Genomic DNA, 19,926 nt, shown 5'->3' with positions numbered 1-19,926 from the left:
GTTGATGTATTGCAACACTATGTAACAATGATTAAGGTTGACCTCATTGAAAGGCAGTTTTTGCATATAGACATCAATGATGTGAAGGAGTGAGCCAGCCAGATAATCTCTCTAGTCAGAAGAAACAGCCAATAGGAATTCCCTTAACTGGAGTATCACTGCAGTTAAGAGAAGCAGCAAGCATGACCCTCTCTGGTCAAAGTGAGATAATCAAACCTAACGGAGAGTGATAGCAGATGGAGTCAGAGAAGAGACATGGACCTGCGCTGTTTTGTAAGATTTTGGTTTTTATTTGCATGAAATGATGAGTTAAGATGTCATTTATTTTTAATGGGATTATTCTGCTCTATTGAGGATGGATTTAGTAGAAGGAGGGAATTATGAGGCAAGTGCAAGAAACCAGGCAGAAATGATGATGATTAGGACCTAGGTCCTAAAACCAAAGGCAGAAATGAATGCCCAGGCCCTGTACATATTGAAGAGAGAGTTCATAGAATATTCTATAAACACAAGGTTTTGCAAGTTATTCAGTTTGCTGTGTTTTCTACTCATGCTTCCAATCCATTAATGAATGCCAAAGTTGTTTCCAGTTTTGGGTTATTAAAATAAAGTGTGAAATTTTTATAAAAATTTCTTATAGAATATATTTTTTACTTTTTTGGATAACCACCTTAAAATTGTTTGGTAAAGTGTAAGTTTTATAAGAAATGTTCAAATGTTTATACTTAGTTTTATAAGAAAAGTTTAAAATATGCCTATAGGTGTGCTAATTTTTACATATCCACTAACAAGCTATGAAATTTCCATTTACTTCAACTTCTCATCAATTTAGTAATTCTCATTTGTGTAAGGTAGTACTTCATTTTTTAAACATTTTTATTATTGTTCAAGTACTGTTGTCTGCCTTTTCTCCCCACCGTTCCCAACCACCCCAGCCTCTCCACCTCTCTCCCCTGATTATACCCTACCTTGTTATTGTCCATGTGTCCTTTATAATTGTTCCTGCAAACCTCCACCCTTTTCCTCCCATTATCCCCCACCCCTTTCCCCTCTGATCACTGTCAGCCTGTTCTCAATTTCAATGTCTTTGGTTATATTTTGCTTGCTTGTTTGTTTTGTTGATTAGGTTCCTGTTAACAGATATTGAACAAACACCTCAAAAATTTATATGGAAACATGAATGACCCCAAATAGCTGCAGCAATTTTGAGAAAGAAGAGTGAAATAATAAGTATCACAATACCAGATACCAAACTGTATTACAAGGCCACTGTAATCAAAACAGTCTGGTACTGACATAAAAACAGACAGATAGATCAATGGAACAGAATAGAGAGCCCAGAAATAAAGCAAAGTCTCTACAGTCAATTAATATTTGACAAAGGGGGCAGCGACATAAAATGGAGTAAAAAAAGCCTCTTCAACAAATGGTGTTGGGGGAGCTGGACAGCTACATGAAAAAAAAATGAAACTTGATCACCAACTTACACTAAACACAAAAATAAATTCAAGGTGGTTAAGGTAGCACTTCATTGTGAACTTAATTTACAGTGTCTGGTGTCAAATCAAGTTGAGTAATTTTACATTTGGTTACTGGAAATTTATATCCTCTTTAATGAATTGTCTTAAAATTCTGCTTATTTTTTAACTCGGTTATTTTTTTATATCATTGACTTGTAGATATTCTAACTATATAATTCAAAATAGTATAACTATTACTATCAATTAAATACTTTTTACACAATTTTGTTCCACTATGTGGCTAGCTTTGAATTTTACTTAAAGGGTTTAGTGTCATTGTAACAGGGTGCAGCCAAGAGGGGGGCCCAAATAGGGATTTAGAATGGGGTTCAGAAATCAAGGTGTTCAGGAAATATTAGTATGTCCCCACCCCCACCACAGGTGTGCGTTGGGGGAAGGGACAAATGGAGCAGGGCCACTGCAAGCTGTTTTGTGTAGCAACAGCTTTGCAGCTAACCTCTGGTGTGGTCATTTAACATATCTATAACCTTTAACTGGTTTCATAGATATGTTAAATACCTGTGGCCATGCTTTGAGCTAGGGGAATGGAAGTAACTTCCCCACCAAGACGGAACTGGGAGGCAGGTCCCCCCAGTTACAGCACCTGCATGGGATGTTGGAGAGGATTAGCTCCATGCCATGGGGCCATGCCTGCCCAGACTCACAATGTCAGCCCAGTAAAGCTGGACAGACTTAAGAGTACTGGCAGGTGTAATTGATTGTAGGAGGAATCAGAAATGGGGCTGCAGAGGAAGATTGGCGTAGTGATTTAAAACCAGATGCAGCAGCCATTGAAGAGAGAACCTTGTGGCTTTGCCAGAATGGGGACTCCTGCAGCTTTAGAAGGGGGAACCGGCACCTGGCCTTAGCAGAGATCCCGGCAACACAGCTCAGGGTGCCGGGAACTGAGAGAAGCCTACCAGCTGAGACAGATTACTGGGAAGAAACGCATGCTGCCTGAGTCACGGACTTCTATTTCTTTTCCTGAGATATGGTATCCCAGACTGGGAAAAAGGGGAAGGAAGGACCTTGTGTTTGCAGGTGTTTTAAGGGACTTTGGGATTTTGATGAAGACATTAGGCCACTACTTTAAGTCTCTATAGCATTAAATAAACATTTCCTTTCCTTTTCACGAATCTCTGGCATTGAGAGATGCCTTTCCTCTGGCAGCAGACATAATGAACCTGGGGGGTTCCTTTTGGTAATAGTATATCGTCCCAGTGTCACCCCCCCCGGCCATTGTTCTGTAACATTATGAGTCTGAAGGTTTTAAACTTGATAAGAACTAATTTATCATTTAAAAGATTATGATTCTTCCATGCTGCAATTTGAGAAAACTTTGCATATTTCAAGTCATTTTATGTTTTATTTTAAGAGCTTTTTGTCTAATTTATGGTTAAAATAATCTCAAATTATCTTCTGTGTATAATATGAAGTCAGGATTTTGTTTTATTTTTTTGTTATTTTCCAACTAAATTTCACATTCTGTATTACTCTGCATTAGTTTCGGATGTATAGCTTGGTGGTAGACAATGATATACTTTACAGAGTGGTTCCCCGATATTTCAAATAACCAACTAGCCCCAGACATAGTTATAATGATATTATTGACTATATTCCCTATGCTGTAATTTACATCTCTGTAGCTATTCTATAACTACCAACTTGCGATTCTTAATTCTTTCATCTTTTTCACCCAGTCCCCAACCCCCTTCCCTCTTGTCAACTCTGTCTGTTCTCTGTATTTATGAGTTTACTTCTATTTTATTTGTTTGTTTATTTTGTTCATTAGATTCCACTTATAAATGAAATCATATTGGATTTGTCTTTCTCTGACTTATTTCACTTAGCATGATACCTTGTAGCGCCATCCATACTCTTACAAAAGGTAAGTTTTCATGCTAAGTAGTACTTCACTGTGAATATGTATCACATTGTTTTTGTCCACTCATCTAATGATGGGCCCTTAAGTTGCATCCTTAGCTGGACTATTGTAAATGATGCTGTAATGAACATGGGGATGCATATGTTTTGTTTTGTTTTCTTTGTGAGTATCTGATTATGCTAGCAGGTTTTTTTTTAGGATTGATTTTGTGCCTTTGTTTAAAATTCATATGACTATAAAAGTGAGAACTTATTTCTGCACTATTTTAGGTTATTTATCTATTTATAATTTTTATTTGACTGTATATTTTTCATTACCATTTAGTCTGTTAATACCCTCTATCCCCCACTCCCCCAGTCACTGTGCTGCTATCTATCTATGTCTGTAAGTCCTTTCTCCTGTTTGCTCCAACCTTCCACCCCCTAACCTCCCACCCCTTAGCTGTCATCTGGCTCTCTGTCTGTTTCCTACATTATATTTGCATTTGATAATAAGCTTTCACAATCTTCAATATTGGCGAGTATGTTCAATATAGTGGATTGTCTTTCTCTTCCATTCTTTCCTCTTTACTGTGTGCCTTTCACTGCAAAACATGAAAGGCTGAAAGTGTCTTTTGCAGTTTAGATTCTAAATGTGTATTAACTTCTTTAAACTAGATGCACTTGTGATTTGCTGAGGTTAGAAATTAATTCTAGATGACTTCCTTGTTGCTTGTGTATTTATTTATTTACCTTGCCTGACTTGTTCATTCTCCTTGTCTTCATTTAGTAACAAACTCTGCTGGTGTTAAAGAGCAGTAGCAATAGGCACCTGTTCATAACACATTGGCATTCAACTTTTTAAAAATTTATATTTCCTTACTACTAAGAATCTTGTATGGTTGTCAAACATTTTAAATAAGAATAGATAATTTCTATTTTGGAAATTAATTATTTGTGTATATACTAACTATAGTTATATTATCTGAGTTTCCATTTAAGTTTATTTTGTTGTTTTCTATCATTTAAAAATATTTTAAGATCCAGTAAATTATCATTCCCCCCAAAACTATATAGTTGTAAATCCATGAGATCCTGAGAAAAGTGTTTTTATGTATTTTTATAATTTTAGAAATAGGAAAGAATCATGATGCACATCGAATATTGCTGCTGATCAGGCCGAGATAATTATATGTGAGTCTTTTTAATATAGTACTTTCCAAATTTTCCAAGAAACAAAAACAGTTTGTGATGGGTTACATGTAACATTCAATACTAGTTTACTATGAAACATAATTTGCAAAATGTGTTTTGTTATGTTTTCCTTGTAAATAGGTAGCCATATCATCTATTTTTAACAATTATAGAGACTATGTAGAAAGAATCCTTGTTCTAAATTGATATTATACAATCTCAGTAAGAGGACAGGTTATATTCCATCATAACTCAAAAATACTAACCTGTGTTCATATTGATGAAAGCAATACATGTATTTTATTATATGAATGTAAAGTTGCCTTTGCAACTTTGCCCCCCACAATAATTAGTTTATATGATCAAAATAGAAATTAGAAGATATGTTGTATGCAGATTATCAATCTATAAATACTGTTTTTGCATGTTTTTCCCCATAAATATACTTTAAAACCTTATTTCTGATTTATAAATTAAATTGAAGAAATATAGTTAAATATTTAAAAATAGATATTGATCCAAATTATTTATAAAAATGTAATGAAATATATTTATAATTCAATTAACTGCTATACAAACTAAAGTTTTACCTAAGTGGGTAATTAATTTCTGTAATGATTATTTTATTTTAGGATAGCAATTTTTCAGAAGTAAAATGTAGGTGGGAATACTTATAGGAATAATCTCATTTTTTATTGTAAGCCTGAAAGAAATGCCTTTTTTTTAGAGCTTCAAGCATACTGACCACTTTAAGTCTTTTTTTTTTTTTTTTGTATAGGAGAGGGGTATAAAAACAGAAAGAGGAAAGGTCAGTATGAACAGCAAATGAGGCTGTCATCAGGAAGTTGAATCAATGAAGAAAATGCCACAGGACATTGTTCAACTAATCAGGACAACATGAACGTCCTCATTCTGTCAGAAAATATATACAAGAATGACCTCTTCTTTTATCAGGAACAGTAGGTTACAACAGCTTGGCCATTATTTATATAGAGATAAGGAGGGTGTTTCTTTCCTTCTTTCTTAGTAATGCATCCTTACAGATTTGTTTTCCTTATCTAGTATTCTTCATGCCAAAAATATTTTCAATAAAACATTAATAGAAAATATTGAATCATTTATTTTATTGTACACTTTTTTCTCTAACAGGTTTTGCTATTAGATTTTAAGGGAATATAAAATCATAAAACTTATTCTTTCAGTGAGTTTTTAAAGCAAAAGCAAGAAGTATACAATTGCTAAGCTTTAATGGCATAAGTACCCAAATTTAGCACCAAGTGAAAACCAGGCGCTGGGAGAAGATGCAAAGCTAGTATGTTCCGGCAATGGTAAAATCTTCACTGTGTTATATAGTTTCTGTACAATACTAAGGAAACAACAATAAAATACTTTCATTTATATCAGATTCGGTAAATATCAAATTACAAAATAACTTTTTAGAGTAGGCTAAACTCTTTTTATTTTTAAATAGTATTTATTTATTTTTAAATATATTTTATTGATTGTGCTATTACAGTTGTCCCATTTCCCCCTTCACTCCCCTCCACCCTGTACCCCCTCTCCCACCCACGTTCCCCACCTTTAGTTCATGTCCATGTGTCATACTTGTGAGTTCTTTAGCTTCTACATTTCCCATACTATTCTTGCCCTCCCCCTATCTATTTTCAACCTACATTCTATGCTACTTATTCTCTGTACCTTTTCCCCCTCTCTCCTCCTTCCACCCCGCTACTGCTAGCCCTCCATGTGCCCTCCATTTCTGTGGTTCTGTTCCTGTTCTAGTTGTTTACTTAGTTTCTTTTGGTTTTGCTTTAGGTGTGGTTGTTAATAATTATGAGTTTGCTGTCCTTTTACTATACATGTCTTTTCTTTATCTTCCTTTCTTAGATAAGTCCCTTTAGCATTTCATAAAATAAGGGCTTGGTGATGATGAACTCCTTTAATTTGACCTTATCTGAAAAGCACTTTATCTTCCCTTCCATTCTAAATGAAAACTTTGCTGGATAGAGCAATCTGGGATATAGGTCCTTGTCTTTCATGACTTGGAATATTTCTTTCCAGCCCCTTCTTGCCTGTAAGTTCTCTTTGGAGAAATCAGCTGACAGTCTGATGGGAACTCCTTTGTAGGTGACTGTCCCCTTATCTCTTGCTGCTTCTAGGATTCTCTCCTTCGTTTTTACCTTGGCTAATGTAATTATGATGTGCCTTGGTGTGTTTCTTCTTGGGTCTAATGTCTTTGGGGCTCTCTGAGCTTCTTGGATTTCTTGGAAGACTGTTCCCTTTGCTAGTTTGGGGAAGTTCTCCTTTATTATTTGTTCAAATAACTTTTCCACTTGTTGCTCCTCCCCTTCTGGTACCCCTATAATTCGGATGTTGGAACGTTTAAAGGTGTCCTTGATGCTCTTAAGCTTTTCTTCGATTTTTTGAATTCTTATTTCATCATGCTTTCCTGCTTGGTTGATTCTATCTTCCTTCTGGTCCACTGTATTGTTTTGAGACTCAGATTCCTTCCTTTCACTATTGGCTCTCCTCCGCATATCTTCCTGCATCTCTTTTATGGTAACCTGCATCCTTTCATCTAAATTGCGCCCAAAGTCAACCAATTCCGTGAGATTTCTGATCACCAGTGTTTTGAACTGTGCATATGATAGATTGGCTATTTCTTGGTCGCTCAAAAGGATGAGTCCTGGGGGACTGATCTGTTCTGCTGGAAACATGTCTTATGTCTTTCCCTGTCTCTTCTATTATTTTTTTTTTTTTCGGTCTGGTTGCTCTTGTTATGGTGGGGGGCGGAGCCTTAGGTGTTCACCAGGGCTGGGCACCCCAGTCGCTAGATTGTGACGTTATATGTGGGGGTGGGGGCGGGAGCGGGGACGGGAGGGAACAATGGCGGCAGTTCGGTTCTCCTGGGCTCAGACACTTCCCTGGGCTCTTGAGCTGCAAGCTCTGCCCTGGTCCACAATCGCTGCCCCACTGGGTCCGGCAGCCGCAGCTTGCGTACCCAGGGATCACCGCTGCGTTCTTGCACCCCGGATGGCTGTCGTGGCGATTTTGTGCCAAATTTCCCCCGACCTCCATGCGCCACCTACCTGTGCCAGTTCCTTGCCCACCCGGCTCGTCGTCCCCTACCAGTCTGGATGTACAGGTCTACTTCAACTTCTTGGCTGTCCGACTTCCATTCAGATTAATCCTCTGACAGTTCTGAGTGATATTATGACTATAAATTATTGTTGTTCTATTCTTGGTTGTGCGAGGAGGTTCGGTGCATCCACCTATTCCTCCATCTTGCCGGAAGTCAGAAGGGTGATAAATAGTATTTATTAAGCTTAAATACAAAGTAAGCAATTTTAGAGAAGATTTATTGAAATTTTCTGTTACTCTTTAAATTGGAAAAATAAGGAAAATGTAAACTAGGTGACACTCTCTGCATGAAAATCTTACTGAATGGGAAACTACAAGTGAAAAATAAGTATGATTTCTTTGATTTTAAATATATAATATAGGTCTTTCATCTCCATATAAAAAGTTTCACTTGTTGGCACTTACCAACCATAAAAAATGGCAATACACAATTTCTTATAATTTAAACCCTTTAGTTTATTATCTAAATGTCAGTAAATAGATTAAAATCACTTGAAAATATGCTGTTTACAAGTATAATTCCATAATATTGGTATCTTCATGTTTTTCTTACATATATTTCCAACTTAATAATACAATGTCACTAGTTTATGGTCTCTGGCATCTGTTTACAACAGTTCTGAAATATGTATTTAACATTGTTTATTCCCACAAACACTTATTCATGCTTAAGGCATTAACCAATAACGAATTGAAAATTTCTAATACAGATATTATCACACAAGTTCTTAAATATTATCTCTTCCTAGCAGAATTTTAAACTTCCAATTCCTTCATCTTCCAAACTGTCTGAACATAAGATACATATAAACGTTTCCTTTTCCTCAACTGTGGGGTAGAATTTAGTGCTTCAAATCCAGGGAAAGTCCAATCAGAGTTGAAGCCCTGACTTCTAGCTTTGACCATGAACCAGTTACAAAATGCTCTACATCTCAGAGTTCTGGTCTGTAACATGAACTAATTAACCTTTTTTCATAAGTTAATTAAATATTAAATAATTGATATATGTAAACAGTGATAACATGTTTGATATTAATAATTCATTTTGTAGGAGGTATTGTCAGATTATTTTTGTAGGTCTACAGTTGCTTTACCTCTCAAGTAGTCAACTAAAAGCAAATTCTAAAGTCTTCCAATATTTTAATCAAACCTATATATTTATATTTTAAAAAGAGTCCTTGCTGGTATGGCTAAGTGGATTGAGCACAGGCCTGCAAACCAAAGGGTCACTGGTTCGATTTTCCACTCTGGGCACATACCCAGGTTGCAGGCCAAGTCCCCAGTGTGGGATGCATGAGAGGCAACCACACATTGATGTTTCTCTCTCTCTTTCTCTCTCCCTTCTCTTCTCTCTAAAAATGAATAAATAAAATCTTTTAAAAAACCTATTTTGTTTAAACACCTATATTCCCCAAATATTACATTATGTTTTATTTTTGGAAATCTAAAGCACTGTTGATTTAGTGCATCTATCATTTAACATGATCCAAATCTTAGCTTATCTTCATAAAATTTAATAAAACATTTTGCTTTAAACTTCAGTGACTGTGCCAATCAAATTTAATCACTTTTTCATCTGTGTTCTGCAATATTTTGTCTATACCTCCATTCAAGTAATATGCCACTGGAAAAAGAAAATTTTTCTTTCACATGCATCTTTATATTTTTGAATGAAATTTTCTGGCTCAGGAGAGATATTTAGAGAATAATAAGGAGCCAGACAGCGTTAACTTAGTTCAATCAATTTAATTGTTCAGTGGAGCAACCAACACAAGCCTAAATCTACTATATTCAAAGTCAAACCATTTTATATATTTGTCACCTACTATATTAAATTTTATTTAAAATGTCACTACCCAAATGTGTTTCACCTTTGATGTCATTATAAGCTCTTTTAGAGCAGGAACTTTTTAAAATTTATTTAGCTCATTTTATATTGCTTCCCAGACTGGGGCCTTTAGAATATATTTGTTAATTAAAAAGTAGATAAGAATAACTGTACTTGAACAATAATAAAATTTTTAAAAAACACGTAAAAAAGAAAAATTAAAATGGTTTATATTTAAAACATAATAAAAGTCCTAATTTACATAAGAATGAAAAGAATAAACTGTATACAAATTATATGTAACTATTTTTTTAACAACATAAATGGGAAAACCTATAAAGATATACAGAGTAGATTTGAACACATTTCTATAAGTACCAGACTTTGGGGAAGGAAAACTCAGTTATCAAAAAACCCCACAATTATCTCAAAAATCAGTGAAAATATTTATAATTTATTTTGTGCTCTTCTGGGGAAAAATAATTACATCTCACCTGTTGTCAGGTAACTTTCAATGCCTCAATGGAGAGAGAAGTCTTCCTTCTAGTCAAGGAAACATGACCTTCTTTGGTCACTTGCTTTAGCCAAATTAAATAAAGAAAATTGATTTGTGCTATTTTGCAACAGAACCTTTAAAAACCTTCCCTTAGTTTCATCAGGCACTTTTCCCTACTTCATGAGGTAGATGAGGTAGAAATTCCATTCCATTAATGTGGTTGTAGAAAAAAATAGCAAATGGAACATAGCAAAAGCATATTGGTTTATATGTGATATAAACATGTGTTTGCACTTTGGGAGTTGCTGTAAACTGAATGTTTGTGCCCCTCTGAAATTAATATGCTAAAATGTGATCACCATTGTGGTGGTATATGGAGAGGTACATTTGGGAGATAATTAGGACATGAGAGTAGAGCTCTCATTAATGGAATTAGTGACCATATAAAAGGAGGCTAGAGAGCTAGTCCGCAAGCAAGAAGCAGACTCTCTCAAGATACTAGAGCTACCAGAATCTTGATCTTGGACTTCCAAGCCTCTACAACTATGAAAGATAAAGTTTGCTGTTTAACTGAGTCTATGATAATTTGTTTCAGCAGCCTGAACTAAGACAGAAGTTTGTATCAAGAAGCGGGGTGCTGCTGTAGGAAAGAGACCGAAATATGAAAGCATCTTTGGAACTGAACATTGAGTTGAGGCCAGAAGAGTGGTGAAGTGTAAGCAAGAAAAAGCCACTTTTGCTGCGAAGGGAATTTGAAAGGTTATCCAAGACTCAAAGGGAAAAGGAGAGCTTTAGACAACACTGCCATATTCCTACAGGACAAGTAAATAAGCATGATCAGAGTGTCGGCAGACTTATTTATGTATGTTAAGGGGGATTCTTCTCAGGTCTTAGGTGACAAGCTTTTTATTAAAAACTGAAGAAACAGTGATGTTTATTAAAATGTAGCAAAGAACTTGGCTGTGTTCAAGTTGCAATGTTTTGTGGAAGGTAGAATCTGTGAGCCATGGAATTGGATATTTAGCTCAAGATATTTCTAAATAGAAGTGTTGCAGGAACAGCTTGGGTACCCTTGTCTGCTTATAATAAAATGTGAGAAGAAGGAAGGAATTTGAAGGCAAAATTATTAAACAAAAATGGACCCAAACTTAAATTTGTATACTCTCAGCCTATCTATATTGCAAAAAAAAAAAAAATGGGAAGACATATTTAGAAGACATTAGGAGTGCAGCTAAGCAATGGTGTGATAAGATTTGTATGTGAACCAGGGATTTAATCAGTACACCAGCAGGAAAAATGCCAGTTCATAGTGAATGCAAAGGAAATCAAAAGGAATTAAGGAAGGTTGTCAGACTATTTGGATTATACTGGACAGGCCTATAATGCTATTTGGCTGTAAACTTACTCAATTATTCTAGACAAGGAAAGAATGACCTCCACCTTCCCAACAATGTCAATTCAAGTATCAGCAGGGCTGCCTCCTTAGTTTCAAAAGGAGCCATTGCCTGGCTTTCAGCAGACAAGATGACCTCTGCCCAGAGCTGGTGAGGATTGCACTGTCCTACAGAGCCATAGGATCCTCACCCAGCTGAGTTGCAGAGGCAAAACCACAGCCCTAGTGGGTGTGGAGTGCAGAGTGTAAAGGTAAAGGAGATTTTAAAGTACTAAAGTATGTTCCAAGGCACACAAATAAGATATCTCATTTAATCCTTAAAATTATCAGTTATATATAATTTTGTCTATTTTCTGAGAACTCAGATTCTTCACAGAGAAGTACAAGAAGGACTATGTTTTAAAAGTTATGCTTGCCTACTTTTATTTATATATAAATGGTTAATCTCATTCAGAAACTATCCAGAAATGAAAAGGTTGTTTTGTGTTTTGTTTTGTTTTGTTTTCATTTTTCTCTGCATTTTTAGAGCAGTACATAATCTGGTCAATTTTCTTTAGAAAATTGCCTTATTTAAATTTAAAATATTTTTTCAAAATAAAAATGAGGATAGCAGCTATAAATTTCTAATTTAAATAAAATCATCATGACATACTGTTTTTTTTTTTGATAAACGTACCAAGAACACATTTGTTTCAAATTGAGAAGTAAAGGTTTAGAGAGACATGTGGATTTCAGTCAATGTTTTCCATAGTTGATTTTATGTTGTATATTTCATACAAATACATGTTACAGGATTAGTTTTTCAGTAAACTAAATTTACTTTCTTGCAAACTAGAATTTAAACAAAAGCAGGTGTTATTTTTTAATGAAATACTGTGAGCCTATTTCTGTAATGAGCTCTCTGCATTTTATCAAACTTGTCTGCTACTAAAACCTTCAAAAGAACCACAAATTTTAAATTGGTAAATGTGAGGGTCTTTGAATATTTAGATTATAAAAAAGACAGTTTTAAATTTCATGACAATGCTGTTGAATGCCTTGGGGTGGGTCAAACATTTAATGACTAATTTCAGTAACAATCCTTGATGGCACTGAAGAAGCCAAATGGAATGCATGGAAATTTCTCAATTCAGCTGACATGTGGGCAGGCATAGACAATGCAAAGCTTTTTTTATACCATCTTAAATATCTGTTTATTTTTATATTCACGTTTAAGATTTCTTTCTATGGGCATGTTAGCATTTGATGATGTTTCGATAATTCCAATGCTAGTTTTGTGCAATACTAATTAACAGCAGATGCAAAATTAACTTTTATATCATGTTAACATGATCTGGACAACTTATAACTTTAGTCCTTACCTTTTTACCTCAAATAGGTGTTGTAAAAGTAGCAATGTGAGTAGAGGGTCCCATACTCAACCTGTAGGAAAAATAGTAGTAGGGAGTCAAGGGTGAAGAGTTAATATTTGGTAGTACCAAAGGGGAAGCAGTGTCCACATAAGAGAGATAAAATGGAATTCTATGCAGCAGAAAGAAAGAAGGAGCTCCTACCCTTTGCAACAGAATGGATGCAACTAGAAAGTATTATGCTAAGTGAAATAAGCCAGGCAGTGAAAGACAAATACCATATGATCTCACCTTTAACAGGAACCTAATCAACAAAACAAAGAAACAAGCAAAATATAACCAAAGACACTGAAATAAAGAACAGACTGACAGAGTTCAGAGGGGAGAGGAGAGGGAATTTCAGGGGAATTTCAGGGGAAAGGGGAAAGGGTTTACAGGGATGAGTATAAGGACACATGTATAAAAACTAGGGGTGGGTGGAAATGGGAGGCAGGAGGGGAGTGTTGGGTGGGTGGGTTGGGATGGGAGTAAAAGACAGAAAATTGTGCTGCAACAACAATTTAAATAAAATTTAAAAAATACATTAAAAAAGACAAAAAGGGTGAAGAGAACATGTAGAGAAGAGGTTTAGGCTATGAGGGAATGCTTGGATAAATTTTAGAGACAAAGCATTCATGTTTAACAAAGATATGGATTGTTCAGAGATATCTGAGAGAAAGTTTGGATAAAGACATGATAGAGGAAATTCTGGGGCCTTAAAATCTGAGACCCTGTAGGCCAAATTTATGGATTACCTATGAAGTGGCACTTATCCAGGGGATGTGGGTGGTATTACTTAAAGATCTCAGAACTGAGTGGGCTATGCTTTCATCCTGAGGAAATTATGCAATTAATAAAATGCAATGTTCTAATTTAAAATAAGCCCCCTTAGTAAGAAGGTTTATAGCATAGTAAGTGCTTGTCTCTCTTGTGTGTGCATTATTCAATTGCTTTTAAAATCCTGCTCTTTTAAGGCAGAAATGCACAGGACTATAGTTTTGCATCTCACTATAGAGGACTGGTTAAAAGCAGTATCAGGTAAAAAAGTGGATTGAAAACACAAACCTGGTGTATACTGCACATACATTGAGCAAGAATAATAAACTATGCTGGGTGAGGGATAAGAGAGGTCTATTAAATCTGTCTAGTAGTGAATTCTACAATATAAAATAGAGTTTCAAGGGAATGTAAATAAAGGGCATTAAGATATTAAGAGGGTAAGGAAAGTAGAGCATGAACAGTGTCTGTATGTGGTGATTGGTTGAGATAGAAAGGAATTTTTACAGGATTGATAAATATTGTTAAAGGGGAGGAGAGGAAAAACTATAAATGTATAGATCAATTTTATATTATATTTGTATATTCCTGATAATTTCAATTAAAAGATGGAGCCCTGGCTGGTGTAACTCAGTGGATTGAGCATGGGCTGCGAACCAAAGTTTCGCAGGTTCCATTCCCAGGCAGGGTACATGCCTGGGTTGCAGGCCATGACCCTGAGTAACCGCACATTGATGTTTCTCTCTCTCTCTCTTTCTCCCTCCCTTCCCTCTCTAAAAATAAATAAATAAAATCTTTAAAAAAGTAAGTTTCAAAAAAAGATGGAGAAATCAGAAGAAAATAAATGATAGAGCATTAATAGCAAAAAATTTAAATAAAAAATAAGAATTTTGAGTTTTTTATTGGAGTTTTTGAAGCAAGAAAGTGAGAAATGAAGCTACCAGTGTAAAGGTAGGTATGATTATGGTAATCATTAAAACACAGAAATGAAAAAATTGTATGCAGAAAGACCAGGTAGGAGGCAGGTAAAAGATCAGTCTTCACTAGTATTAGTGACCAACATTTAGAAATAGTGTTTAGTGACCAAATATTAATAGTCATAAAAAATAAATGAGGCTTTGTTACTCTATCAGTCTGAGTACAAAGATGCATGTTGATAAATTTAAAAAAAAACTAAACTAGGAAAAATCAAAAGAAAGCTGATTCTAAAGTTATGATGTTGTTCCTATCCACATGAATATTTTAGAAATGTCAGAATTTAACAGGGAAAATATTAAGCTAAATTTAAGTGTAATAAATTGTACAGAAAAGAGAGCAAAGATAAGAATGTGCATTTGGGGATTATTCTCAGAGTGGTGATAAATGACATAGGAAAAAGGCAGAACTATAAGCAATGATCTTTGGAGGAAAATCTAATTTTTAGTATAAGTAAAGTTTTAGAAAATATCAACCTAATTAGATGAGTCATAATAATGATTAGATGTCAGTGTTCTCAAAGAAAATAGGTAAGATAGCAACAGTTTGTTTTACAAATTGGTAATGCTCTGTGGTGTTCGGAGAAAAATCCTGAAAATTCAGCTGTTTAGATAAGGCATTGAAAAAACATTTCTTTGGCATTTAAAAATATATCTAGGAGTATCTGTGATATATAGGTGTTGGAAAAAGTAGGTTTAGAGTTGTACATGTAGAAAATAATGTAATAATTAATAAATAGTAGTACAAGAACAAATTGTTTCACACATCCACATCTGTAACACTACTTTTGCCCACCCCTTTGTTCAACCTAAACACAATCTCTTTGGAGCTATGTATTTGTAAAACAGATGAGACAGTAGATGGTAGTAAACAATGCATTTTTTGATAACTGTTTAACAACTTTTGCCAAATGCCAGAGGTGATAAAGATATCCACTTTATCTTGGACTACAAGGAATTAAATATTCAATGATATTAAAGACAACTATTTTGGATTACCTGAATATCACTCATTTGTTGGCATAATGTTAAATAATAGCAACTTGATCTAAACTTAGTTCTGCTTTTACATTGCCACTTTTTAACTAAGTAAGTCAGTTATTGTATTTCACAAGATAAATCTTTAATCAATTTTGTCATGTCTTGATTATTTGGAAAACAGGATGACAGATAGCAAAGAAGTAAAAATCTGTTCAGTGTAAGGTGAAATTCATTGCTGTAATTTTACAGAAGAGTCCCTTTGATGTCATAAACTGCAAGAAAAAAGCATAAGCTGTTTATTATAAAAACATAAGAAGAGTGGTATGAAATCACAGACTTTATAATGTTCCACATTTTATATTGGATAATTCATTCTCACCTCACAGTAGAAAATAGTAAATTGATTTTGATTTCATATGCAGCTGTCCCATTAATTTTCAAAGTAAAACCTTAGGAAGATCATAGTTGAGTTTGCTCACATAAGATTCACAAGTGAGAGTTCATCACTCCCTATAGCAAAAAATGTAATATTACCAAAAAACACATCTTCACATCTATTTTCAAAAAAACCTGTGACATATAAATTATTTATGTGATACTGTTGATGTATTTATTTCACTAAAACTGTTAACAAAATAGTTTAAAACTCAGAAAATGAGAGACTTGCCCTTAATGATATTATCAACTTTATAACATTTTTTGAAAGGGGATAAAAACCATTTATTCCCTTTATGCCCCTTCACCCTGCAATCACACACTATCCTCCAAATCCATGAGTTATTTTTCCTGTACGCTAGATACCTACACTCTCTTACCCTACCCCATAGCTGTCATCCTGCTCTCAATTAGTCTGTCTCCATTTTGCTTTTTAGTTCAGTTTGTTCATTAGATCCCACATATGAGTGAAAGCATACAGTATTTGTCTTTCTCTGACTGGCTTATTTCACTTAGCATAATGTTCTCCAGGTCCATCCATGCTGTCACAAAGGGTAAAACTTTCTTCTTTTTTTATGGCTGAGAAGTATTCCATTATGTTAATGTCCCATAGTTGTTTCATCCTCTCATCTACTGATGGACACTTGGGCTGCTTCCATGACAATTGTAAATAATGTTGCCATGAACATAAGGATGCTTTTGTTCTTTTGAATCAGTGCTAAAAACATAAAATTCCTAGAAGAAAACAGACAGTAAAATCTAAGACATTGCTCATAGCAATATTTTATATAATACATCTCCTTAAGCAAGGGGAACAAAAGAAAAATAAACAAGTGAGATTACATCAAACTAAAATGTTTGCACAGCAAAGGAAACTATCAACAAAAAAAGACAACCTGCGAAACGGGATAACATATTCACCAATGCATCTGATAAGAAGTCAACATAAAAAATTTATAAAGAACTTATAAAAATAATCCAATTATTTTTTGGATAGGCACTGAATAGGCACTTCACAAAGAGGACATGCAAATGGCCAGCAAACACATGAAAAGATGCTCAATGTCACTAATCACAAGAGAAATGCAAATTAAACTTACTATGAGGTATCACCTCACACCTGTCAGAATGGCTATCATCAATAAATCAACAAACAATAAGTGCTAGCAAGGATGTGGAAAAAAGAGAATCTTCTACACTGTTGGTGGGAATGCAGACTTGTACAACCACTGTGGAAAGCAGTATGGAAGTACCTCAAAAATTAAAAATGGAACTGACTTTTGATCCAGTGATTCCACTTCTGGGAATGTATCTAAAGAAACCCAAAATGCTAATTGGAAAGAACATAAGCACCTCTATGTTCATTGCAACATTACTTATACATTTATCTATTCCTTTATTTTAACCTTTCTAGTCCTTAAAATATATACTTGTAGAAAATACACCATTGGGTCTTGTGTATTTATTTTTTAATCCATACTGATAATCTCTATTCTTTCATTTGTGTTTTTAATTTGTTTTACATTTAAAATGACTATTTATATATTTGGATTGGTTCCTACAATGTTTGTACTTATTTTGTATTTATTGCATGTGTTTTCTATTTCTCCTCATGCCTTTTTCTTTGCATGTTCTGACTTTAGTTGAAGGTTCCACAGGATTCAACTTTATCTTCTCTATTAGCATATTGATTTTACCAATGAAAATTTTAGTAGTTTTCTGAGACTTAATTTGCAATATACATTTGTAATTAATCTATAGTAACATTTATTTTGATTTTTTAAATTTTTATTTATTTATTTTAGAGAGAAGGGAAGGGAGGGAGAGAAACATTAGTGTGTGGTTACTTCTCACACACCCCCTACTGGGGACCTGTGCTGCAACCCAGGTGTGTGCCCTGATTGGGAATTGAATCTGAGATCCTTTGGATTGCAGGCCAGCACTCAGTCCACCTAACCACAGCAGCCAGGCCTCTGTGGCCACATTTAAATAACAGTATATCTTTGCATGTGTCATGCAACTGTCTTATGACAGAATAACCCCAACTGCTTCCTCCCATGCACTTTGACATTGCTGCCATTCATTTCACTTATCCATGTACTAAGGCCACCCAATGCAATTCTATTATTATGTTATATAAACATTTTATTTTATCTTCATTATATTTTTCTCCAACTCCCTTTCCTTCCTTGAATAGCTGCAAGAAGCTCTGTGGTGATAAAGTCCCTCAATTTTAGTTTCCTGAGAAACTATTTACAGTACTTTTTGAAGGACATATTGGCCACATGTGGAATTGGTAGGGTTTTTTCTTCAATATTTTAAATATGCTAGTCCACTCCATCTTTTCTTACATTATTCCTGAGAAGTCTACCGTAATTTCTACCCATGTTCCTCCATAGATAATATTTCTTTGTACTGGTGGAATTGGGTTCCTCAAAAAGATATGTTGAAGCCCTAACCTCTAGTGAATGTGAATGAGAACTTGATTATAAAAAGCGTCTTTGCATATGTAATCAAGTTAAGATGAGGTCATTAAAATACGCCCTAATGCAACATGATTGCTGTTTCTGTAAGAGAAGAAAGGGAAACAAAAAGACACAGGGAGAACACCATGGCGGAGATTGCACCAATGCATTGACAAACCCAGGAACACAAGTGCGACTGGCAATATGAAAACTAAGAGAGTCATGGAATAGATATTACCCAGAACCCTCAAAGAGCATGTCTCTGCTGACATCTTGATTTCAACATTCTAGCCTCCAGAACACTGGGAGAATAAATTTATTATTTCAAGCTGCCCTGTTTGTGGGAGAATGACAGAGAAATGCAAACTTCCTATAAGTAAAGTTTTTGTTGGGTTAACTGTTGTATCACCATTGTCAAGAATAGTGACTGACCAATAATAATTAAGTAAAATATTATTTTATAATTGAATAAACAGGAAATGTATAGCCTTGATGTTCCTTGTGTGACTGACAAGCAGAAATCATTATAAGAACCAAAGCATAACTTCCTCAGCTATAAAACTTACTGAAACACTGACCTCAGTTTTATATTTAATATCTTCAAAATATTTGTGTATATATCTTTCTGTAGCAAACATCATAATCTAAAGTAACATTTTATTACTACCTTCATCATTTCTCCCTTTGCCTTTGGCATTTGTCAAAAACAGATTCTCCTAAAGCAGACCCCATTGAATAGTGAATCAGAATCTATGCGAAAAGGCTCTGGAAATCTATACTTTCAGAAGTGACCATGATTTACTTCTATGATCCATATATAATGTTATAGACTCAATTTCCTTTGCTTCTCTGTGCTGTGCACTACTACAAACCAGAGGAATAATGGGATACATGTTAAAGAATAACTCTGAAAAGTAGAAAGGGAAAAGTAAACTGGTTTGGGACAATGTAACTGGAGAATTAAGAAAGCATGTAGTCTTGCTCCCCTCCACTCAGTGTAATAGGCCACAAGACTTGGACTCTGGACACCAAATTTAACAACAGAAGGCAGCCCTGACTGGGGATTTAGAGGGAGCCCTGCTACAGTAAGTGGCCCAGGTCAAGTGCTTTTATTTTCTGCTGAGTCTGAGACTACTGTCTTTAACCAAGTGACAGAGGGTAGTTTAAGAGCCCATCCAAAGAGAATTATACTGCAACAAATGTTAAGTTCAGGGAATCTATTTGTCCTCACAAGCCTGAGTTTCCTTTCCCCTACTAAGATGCAACTGGTGGCCAGAGACATTGTAAAGGGAAATTGCATTAAAATAAGTGGCAGACTGAATAAATGGTATTCAACCTTGTAAATCACATAATGCATTCTCCTTCCAGCAGTTTAATCTGGAAAAAATACCTTATGTCCCTTCAGGTAGCTCTGGAAGGTACAATGGGAGTCTGAATGCACCAGGCAAACCATGCAACTCAAAACATCACT

The sequence above is a fragment of the Phyllostomus hastatus genome, unplaced genomic scaffold, assembly GCF_019186645.2.
Source record: "Phyllostomus hastatus isolate PE091 unplaced genomic scaffold, TTU_PhHast_1.1 phas_contig_196, whole genome shotgun sequence".
Classification (NCBI taxonomy): Eukaryota; Metazoa; Chordata; class Mammalia; order Chiroptera; family Phyllostomidae; genus Phyllostomus; species Phyllostomus hastatus.
The sequence above is the reverse complement of the archived record's forward strand: the minus strand, read 5'-3'. Positions refer to the sequence as shown.